Here is a 7,772-nt window from a genome sequence, read left to right as displayed (position 1 = left end):
AATGGTGATTTTTGAAAAGTGGCAGAAGGTGTTTGATAAAGGTTTTGGCAAGCAAATGATTTCCAATTGCCATGAAACTCCACAGGGTGAAATGACACATATAATTAGGGCCTCTCACCAATTTGGAGCTTATTTGGGCAAAGTTGCCAATGCAACTTTTGTAAACCCTAGAAATGAGCAGAAATAGACTTGTGTAGATCTAGTTGAGCGTAACACTTCTCCTTGATGCACTACTTGGTGTAGTGGCCTCATTTGGTCATGTGAACATGCTCACAAAAGTTGGGGTTAAGGGGAGAAAGTTGGTAGTACAAACTTGCTCAAATTAGGTTCTGAACAGAAAGGGTTATGGGGCATTTTGGTGGACCAAAATGACCTTTATTGAAGTGAGGCTTTGCAAGATCATCACAATATGCACTTGTGACTTGCTGGATTTTTGTTGGATTTTTATGGAAATATTTCCTGTAGAAATATTTCTAATCCTTGAAATGGGCAGAAATGGTTTTGGGAGGTTTTGTCCAATATTCTGAACATGACCATGTGTTGAAACTCTTATATATGGGAAATATATGCCCACTGAATTTCCCTGATTTTTGTCAAATATTTTTAAAATAATAAAATAATTTTTCCCTATTAAAGACCATTTTTGGCCTTTAGAAAAAGATTTTAAATAAAATAGGAAAATAACTTTTAAAATTATATTTTTGGGGTTTATGGGAATCCTATATCTAATAGGTTTCAAATATACCTTTTGAAATATTTTTCATACCCCAAATCAGGTACTTGCAGTGCAAACTCAATCCAGGGGTATTTGGAAAACTAATTTTTGAAAATACTATTTGGCCAAATTATTTTTGTAAGAAAATACTATATTGTACTATACACATGGCATGATCATTGGGCAGAAGTTTGGGGCAAGGAGATGAAGTACAGAAGGTGGAGTGGTTGACTTTAAAGAGCACTCGAAAAAATCACAAAGAGAAAACCAACTCCAAAATAAAAGCAAAATAATGCAAAAGTTTTTGTTGGCCCAACTTTTCTTGCTTTATTAATGCAAATGACATGTTACAAAATGCAGGGTGTGACAGACCTACCCCCCTTACAAGAATCTCGTCCCCGAGATTCCTAAACTAGGCTTTAAAGAGATACGGAAACTCGGATCTAAGGTAGTCTTCACGTTCCCAGGTTGCTTCTGCTTCAGTGTGGTTGCTCCACTGGACCTGGAAGTACTTGATCGTGCGGCTTCGAGTGCGTCGCTCAGCCTCATCCAAAATGCAGATGGCCCTCTCACGGTAAGTCAAATTGGGCTGAAGGTCAATGGCTTGGTGATCGACGTCCTTGTAAAGATTAGGCTTGTCTGGGACTTGGAGACACTTCCGGAGTTGTGACACGTGGAATACGTTATGCACATCGGATAGTTCAGGTGGCAGTTCCAACTGGTAAGCCACTTGTCCTCGTCGGTCAGTGACCTTGAAGGGGCCGATGTATCTTGGGGCGAGCTTTCCTTTGACATGGAAACACTGGGTTCCCTTGAGAGGTGTGACCCGGAGATAGACATGGTCTCCAACTCGGAAGGTCATGTCTCTCCGACGTGAGTCGACGTAGCTCTTATGCCTTGACTTGGCAGTCTTCAAACGCTCTCTGACAAGCTGGACTTGCTCTTCTGCTTCATGGAGGATATCGGGCCCAAAGACTAGTCCTTCTCTGGTCTCTGACCAATTGAGGGGTGTGCGACACTTGCATCCATACAACACCTCAAATGGTGCCATCTGGAGGCTTGACTGATAACTGTTGTTGTAGGAGAACTCGGCAAAAGGAAGGCAATCTTCCCACCTTGCTCCATATGCTAAGACACAGGCTCGGAGCATGTCTTCGAGTATCTGATTCACTTGCTCTATCTGACCTCCGGTCTGTGGGTGGAAAGCAGTGCTGAAGGACAACTTGGTCCCCATGGCCTCTTGGAACTTCTTCCAGAACCTTGAGGTAAACTGGGTTCCTCGGTCTGACACAATCTCCTTGGGAACACCATGAAGGCTTACGATTCTGTTGATGTATAGAGTCGCTAGCTGGTTGTCATCATAGGTAGTCTTCACAGGAATGAAATGGGCTACTTTAGTCAAATGATCGACTATGACCCATATGGAGTCATGTCCCTTGTTTGACCTAGGTAGTCCAGTGATGAAATCCATTCCGACTTTATCCCATTTCCACTCGGGAACCTTGAGTGGTTGGAGCAATCCAGCAGGTCGCTGATATTCAGCTTTGACCCTTTGGCATACATCACAATTTGCAACATAGGTGGCAATCTCCCTCTTCATGCCATGCCACCAGAATCTTTCCTTTAGGTCTTGATACATCTTGGTTCCTCCGGGGTGGATGGAATGCGGGGTGTCATGAGCTTCTTGCAAGATCAAATTCTTGAGCTCAATCTTGTTGGGTACGCAAATGCGATTCCCAAACCACAAAATTCCTTGCTCATCCTCTGAGAATCCTGGGGCCTTGCCTGCCTTGATCTTCCTCTTGATGCCTTCAATACTCTCGTGTCCCTTCTGAGCTTCCTTAATATCATCCATCAGGGTAGGCTTGACTTCAAGGTTGGCTAAGAATCCTGGTGCAACCAGTTCCAACCCGAAGCTTTCAAGTTCTACATACAAGGCGGGTAGCCTTTCCTTAAGCATAGCATTCAAGGAACAAGCCTTCCTGCTTAATGCATCTGCTACCACATTAGCCTTCCCAGGGTGGTATTGAACACTGAGGTCATAATCCTTGATCAACTCTAGCCACCTTCTCTGCCTCATGTTCAACTCCTTCTGAGTGAAAATATACTTCAGACTTTTGTGATCCGTGTATATCTCACACCGCTTCCCTAGGAGGTAATGTCGCCATGTTTTCAGGGCATGAACTACAGCTGCCAACTCAAGGTCATGAGTAGCATAGTTCTCTTCATGAGGCCGTAGTTGCCTTGAAAGGTAAGCTACGACTCTGCCCTCTTGCATCAGAACACCTCCCAGTCCGGTTCTTGACGCATCACAATATATCACAAACTCCTTGTGTATATCTGGTGTGGCCAGAACTGGGGCGGTGGTCAATTTCTTCTTCAGCTCCTGGAAGCTTTCTTCACACTTCGGCATCCATTCAAACTTCTTGTCCTTCTTCAAGAGCTGAGTCATGGGTCGGGCAATGCTTGAGAATCCTTCAACGAACTTGCGGTAATATCCCCCGAGTCCGAGGAAGCTTCTGACTTCCTTCACATTGCTTGGGGATTGCCATTCAGTCACGGCTTCAATCTTAGTGGGATCGACCGACAATCCTTCTTCGGTCAAAACATGACCCAAGAATCCAACTTCACGCAGCCAAAATTCACACTTGCTGAACTTGGCATACAGTTGGTGCTCTCGAAGCTTGTCTAGGACCATCCTCAAGTGTTGCTCGTGCTCTTCTTCCGTCTTCGAGAAGAAAAGAATGTCATCAATGAAGACAACGACAAACTTGTCCAAATATTCCATGAAGACCTTATTCATGAGATACATGAAGTAAGCTGGGGCATTTGTCAATCCAAAGGGCATGACCGTGCACTCATACAGGCCATATCTGGTTACAAATGCCGACTTCGGAATATCTTGGGGTCTGATTTTCAGCTGGTAGTACCCAGATCCGAGGTCAATCTTGGAGAACACCTTGGCCCCATTGAGTTGATCAAACAGATCTTCAATCATGGGAAGTGGATACTTGTTCTTGATTGTAACTTCATTGAGGGAGCGGTAGTCAATGCATAAGTGGATGGTACCGTCCTTCTTTGCCACAAACAGAACAGGTGATCCCCAAGGGGAGGCACTAGGGCAGATAAATCCCTTCCTCAACTGCTCTTCCAGTTGCTTCTTCAATTCTGCTAACTCTTCCGATCCCATTCTATAAGGCTTCTTATAGATGGGTCCTGCTCCAGGTATGAGTTCGATGATGAACTCAATGTCTCGATCAGGAGGCATTCCCGGTAGCTCATCAGGAAAGACATCGGGGTATTCGCATACTACCGACACTTGCTCCAATCCAACTTCTGACAGAGAGTTGACTTGGTTGGCTTGAGCAGAGGAGGGGTTGGAGGCAAATTTAACTTCGACTCCTTGGTCATTGGTCACAGTGACGGTCCGGTTGGCACAATCTAACAAGCCTTGGTGCTTGATGAGCCAATCCATTCCTAAGATCACATCCAAGCCTTGCGATCTTAAGTTGATAAGGTCTGCTTGGAAGTCTACCCCATTAATGACAATCCCGACTCCTTTACATCCTATCTTGGCTCTGATCTCTGCTCCGGGGGTTTGTACCACCATAGGGTTATTCAGGGGTGTAGGGGTCATGCCACTTTTTAATGCAAACTTTTGGGTGACAAATGAATGTGTGGCTCCAGAATCAAACAAGACAGTTGCAGGTGCTGAGTTGACAAGGAACGTACCCAGCACGACGTCTGGGTCTTCCTGGGCTTCTTCTGCAGTGACATGATTCACACGACCCTTGCCGTTGTTGGGCGGGTTGCAGGGAGCTTGGTTCCTTGGTGGCATTCCACGGCCTTGTCCTGGGTTCTGCGCATTGGGGTGCGGGGCGTCGGGCTTCTTGTTGGGGCAATACTTGGAGTAGTGTCCTGCCTGACCACATCCGAAGCAAGTGACTTGATTGGGGTTGTTGCTCTTGCCGGCATTGTTATTGGGGTTGTTGTAAGCTGGCCTGGGGTTGGAGTACTGCTGAGGTGGATAGTTGGTGCGGGGTGCAGGAGCTCTTGGCTGCTGATAGGTTGGCTTGACCGGGGCTGGCTGCCATGGGCGAGGCTTCTGGTTGCTGGAGCTACCCTTGCTGATCATCTTGCGCTTACGGGTATCATCCAAAGCACGTCGCTTGTCCTCAAGCATGAGTGCCTTGTTCACCAGATCAGGAAAGGTCGGGCAGTCACACACAACAAGCGAGTACTGCAGAGTCTGGTTAAGGCCTTCCATGAAGCGCTCCCTTTTGGCAGCATCAGTGCTGACATCTTCAGGGGCATACCTTGAGAGAACACTAAACTTCTGCATGTACTCCTTGACAGTGCTACTACCTTGCTTCAGGGCTCGGAACTCATGCTTCTTGATGGCCATGATTCCGGAGGGAATGTGGGCCTTGCGGAATTCTGCCTTGAAGTCATTCCAAGTGATGTTTCGCTCAGCATGCATGGCCTTGAATCCATCCCACCAAGCTCTAGCAGTTCCCCCGAGACAGTGAGCAGCACATGCCACCTTCTCACGGTCCTCAGTGCATCCGACTAGTTCCAACAGATCCTCAATGGTGCGGACCCAGTCGTCTGCATCCAGGGGTTCAGAAGTCTCGATGAAGGTGGGTGGTGCATGCTTCTTGAACTCCCCCAACATGGAACGTCCATTGCCGTTTCCCACCGGCTGGCGATTGACAGCTTGAGCAATCATCTGGAGGGCTGCAGTGTTGGCTTGGCGTTCCTCTCGGAAGGCTTGGAGAAGCTGAGCCATGTCCATGTTTGGAGGTGGTGGTGGTGGTGGAGCTTGTCCTTGGGTTTGGTCCTGACTGGCTCCTTCTCCGGATTCTTGCTGCTGGGTAGAGGTACCAGTACGAGTTACAACAGGCATCCTGTTGGAGCGGTCAAGGTCTCATGATTGGGAAAGATGGGGAAAGCAATATAGATGGGACACCTGGTAAGGGGGTTGGTATGACACTAATTGTTTTCATGCAAGGGCCAAAAGGCCAAACACATTCATTAAAATCCAAATGGGTGATGTAGTCGCTTACAAGTTCCCGAAGGAAAGTACGACGTCCATCAAATACATCAAAAGCAAACACAATACTACATGGTTTCATATGAACCATTACAAGGACTCAACTTTGCATAGGGGTACACGACCTATCCTACCGTAAGGGTTACTAACGGGCATATCCGGGTTGCGAATGATGCCTAAGTGGTGGAATGCTCGGTCGCGTAGTCTGGCTCTTCTGGGTCTTCCTCCTCGTCATCGGTGGCCTGACTTTCCTCTTCACTTGAAGGGGTGGGGGAGTGGAGGAGCTCAACACGGCGTTGCTTTGCCGGTGGTGCGAAGATCTTGCGGTATTCCTTTGCGCTCATGCGGTGTTGCTGTGGTGGTTCTCCATCCTTTGGGGATCTTCCGCCTCTGTATGCGATTGCGGGTTGTCCAGGGGGAGCACCTTCCTTCTTGATCCTATCCGTCTTTCCTTGTGCTTGAAGAAGAAGTGCCTTGGTCTCATGAAGTTCCTTTCGGAGTTCCATTGATTCAGAGGCCAAGTGTTGTGCCAAACTATCGGCACAAAGGCTGAAGTAGATCTGGAATCGGAGTGGAAGTCCTTCTTCTAATGGTGGAGCTGGTGCACTGCTTTCATCCTCACCTTCCTTCCGATAAGGCAAGAAACGGGTTGCCAACTCGTCTGCCATCTCTGGAAGAAGGTCTCGGAGGCGGGTGAGTGCCTTGAGGGTTGCTGTCTCGACGGCAAGAACTAGTGTTGCCATGTGGGGTCCCTCGAAGAACCGGCTTGTTGGAGAGTCATTGGCCTTCACGATCACTTCCACATGATACTCCATCTCGGTGTCATTGATCCAATGCTCATGGTAGGCGAAAATGGGGGCTCGGTGAAACTGGCACTTCTTGAGGCTATCCTCGAGAAGCACGGGAAATCCTGTGGTCAGGAAGTCTTCAGGTACGGCAGCCATCTACAAAGGTTGAATGGGAGAGGTCAGTAAGGGAGATATATTGGGGTTGGGTAAGCTTTAGAAAAGAAGAGAAGTTTAGATGGTCTCAAGCTAACTAACGCCCATGCTAACTAAGGCTTCCTACAGTCAGGATGGCTCTGATACCAGCTCTGTGGGGACCCCGGCTCATAAGTCGAGATCACCGAATGCACATGTACAGTGATCCCAGAGATCAATGCTCACTAAACACACAGAAGCTGAATAACAAGAGTCTTACATCCATACATACCGTCTTACACAAATTATGACCATTATGGTCAAGTCTCACATTGATAAAGCCTTAAGGGCTGAACATCAAATGAAACACAAGCAGCGGAAATCTTCGTCGATAAGTAGAACCCATGCCATCTGCCTTAACCCTACAGGCATTCTAACTGGGAAACATCCTAGTTCGCATGTTCGTCTCCAAAGAACTCTTCTTCGAACTCCTGTTCTTCCATGCCTGGCCAATTAAATAACCAGTGGCAAGCCAATGAGTACTTTGAATGTACTCGCAAGCAACCCATGTTTTGGTTCAAGGTACAACAATGCATGATATAGGTAATTTTTTGCAGAAAGCTAGTTTTGAGTGCAATGACATGTTCAACAACTTGTAAGACATGCATCAGGAGAATTCAATTAACCATGAGGATAGGTTACAGATATCAACATAAATAGAGTGGGCATCAACCCAACTTAATCACGTCAAGTCCTTTGACTTGACCCAAAGTAGTTCTTCCCACTTATCCAAACACACACACTGGTTTGTAAACATGTGGACGTAGCCCAAGAGCGGTTACCCAACTGTCCTTGACCGTGGACACGGCTATTCGAATAGTTTTACACTCTGCAGAGGTTGCACACTTTACCCACAAGATCCGAGGAACTTCTGTGTCATCCACGACCCGCGATACCTCAAGTACCCGGGGTAAGCACCCGATCACTATCTTTCCCTAGACGACACTAACAAGGAGTCCACTCGTTGTTCCATATCCTCACGATGTACATCATACGAGACTCACTCGAGATCGTAACATCCGAG

The 7,772-nt window shown here is 47.1% G+C and overlaps 1 pseudogene; it reads right to left on the bottom strand.

Moving 5' to 3' along the window:
* Nucleotides 1-4,495: 4,495 nt before the first annotated feature.
* LOC147959866 (uncharacterized) lies at nucleotides 4,496-5,621 on the bottom strand (annotated as a pseudogene).
* Nucleotides 5,622-7,772: the final 2,151 nt, after the last annotated feature.

This window comes from Triticum urartu, chromosome 7A (assembly GCF_056163025.1).
Source record: "Triticum urartu cultivar PI428250 chromosome 7A, HENAU_Tu73, whole genome shotgun sequence".
NCBI classification, from domain to species: domain Eukaryota; kingdom Viridiplantae; phylum Streptophyta; class Magnoliopsida; order Poales; family Poaceae; genus Triticum; species Triticum urartu.
This window is presented reverse-complemented; position numbering and strand designations above follow the sequence as displayed.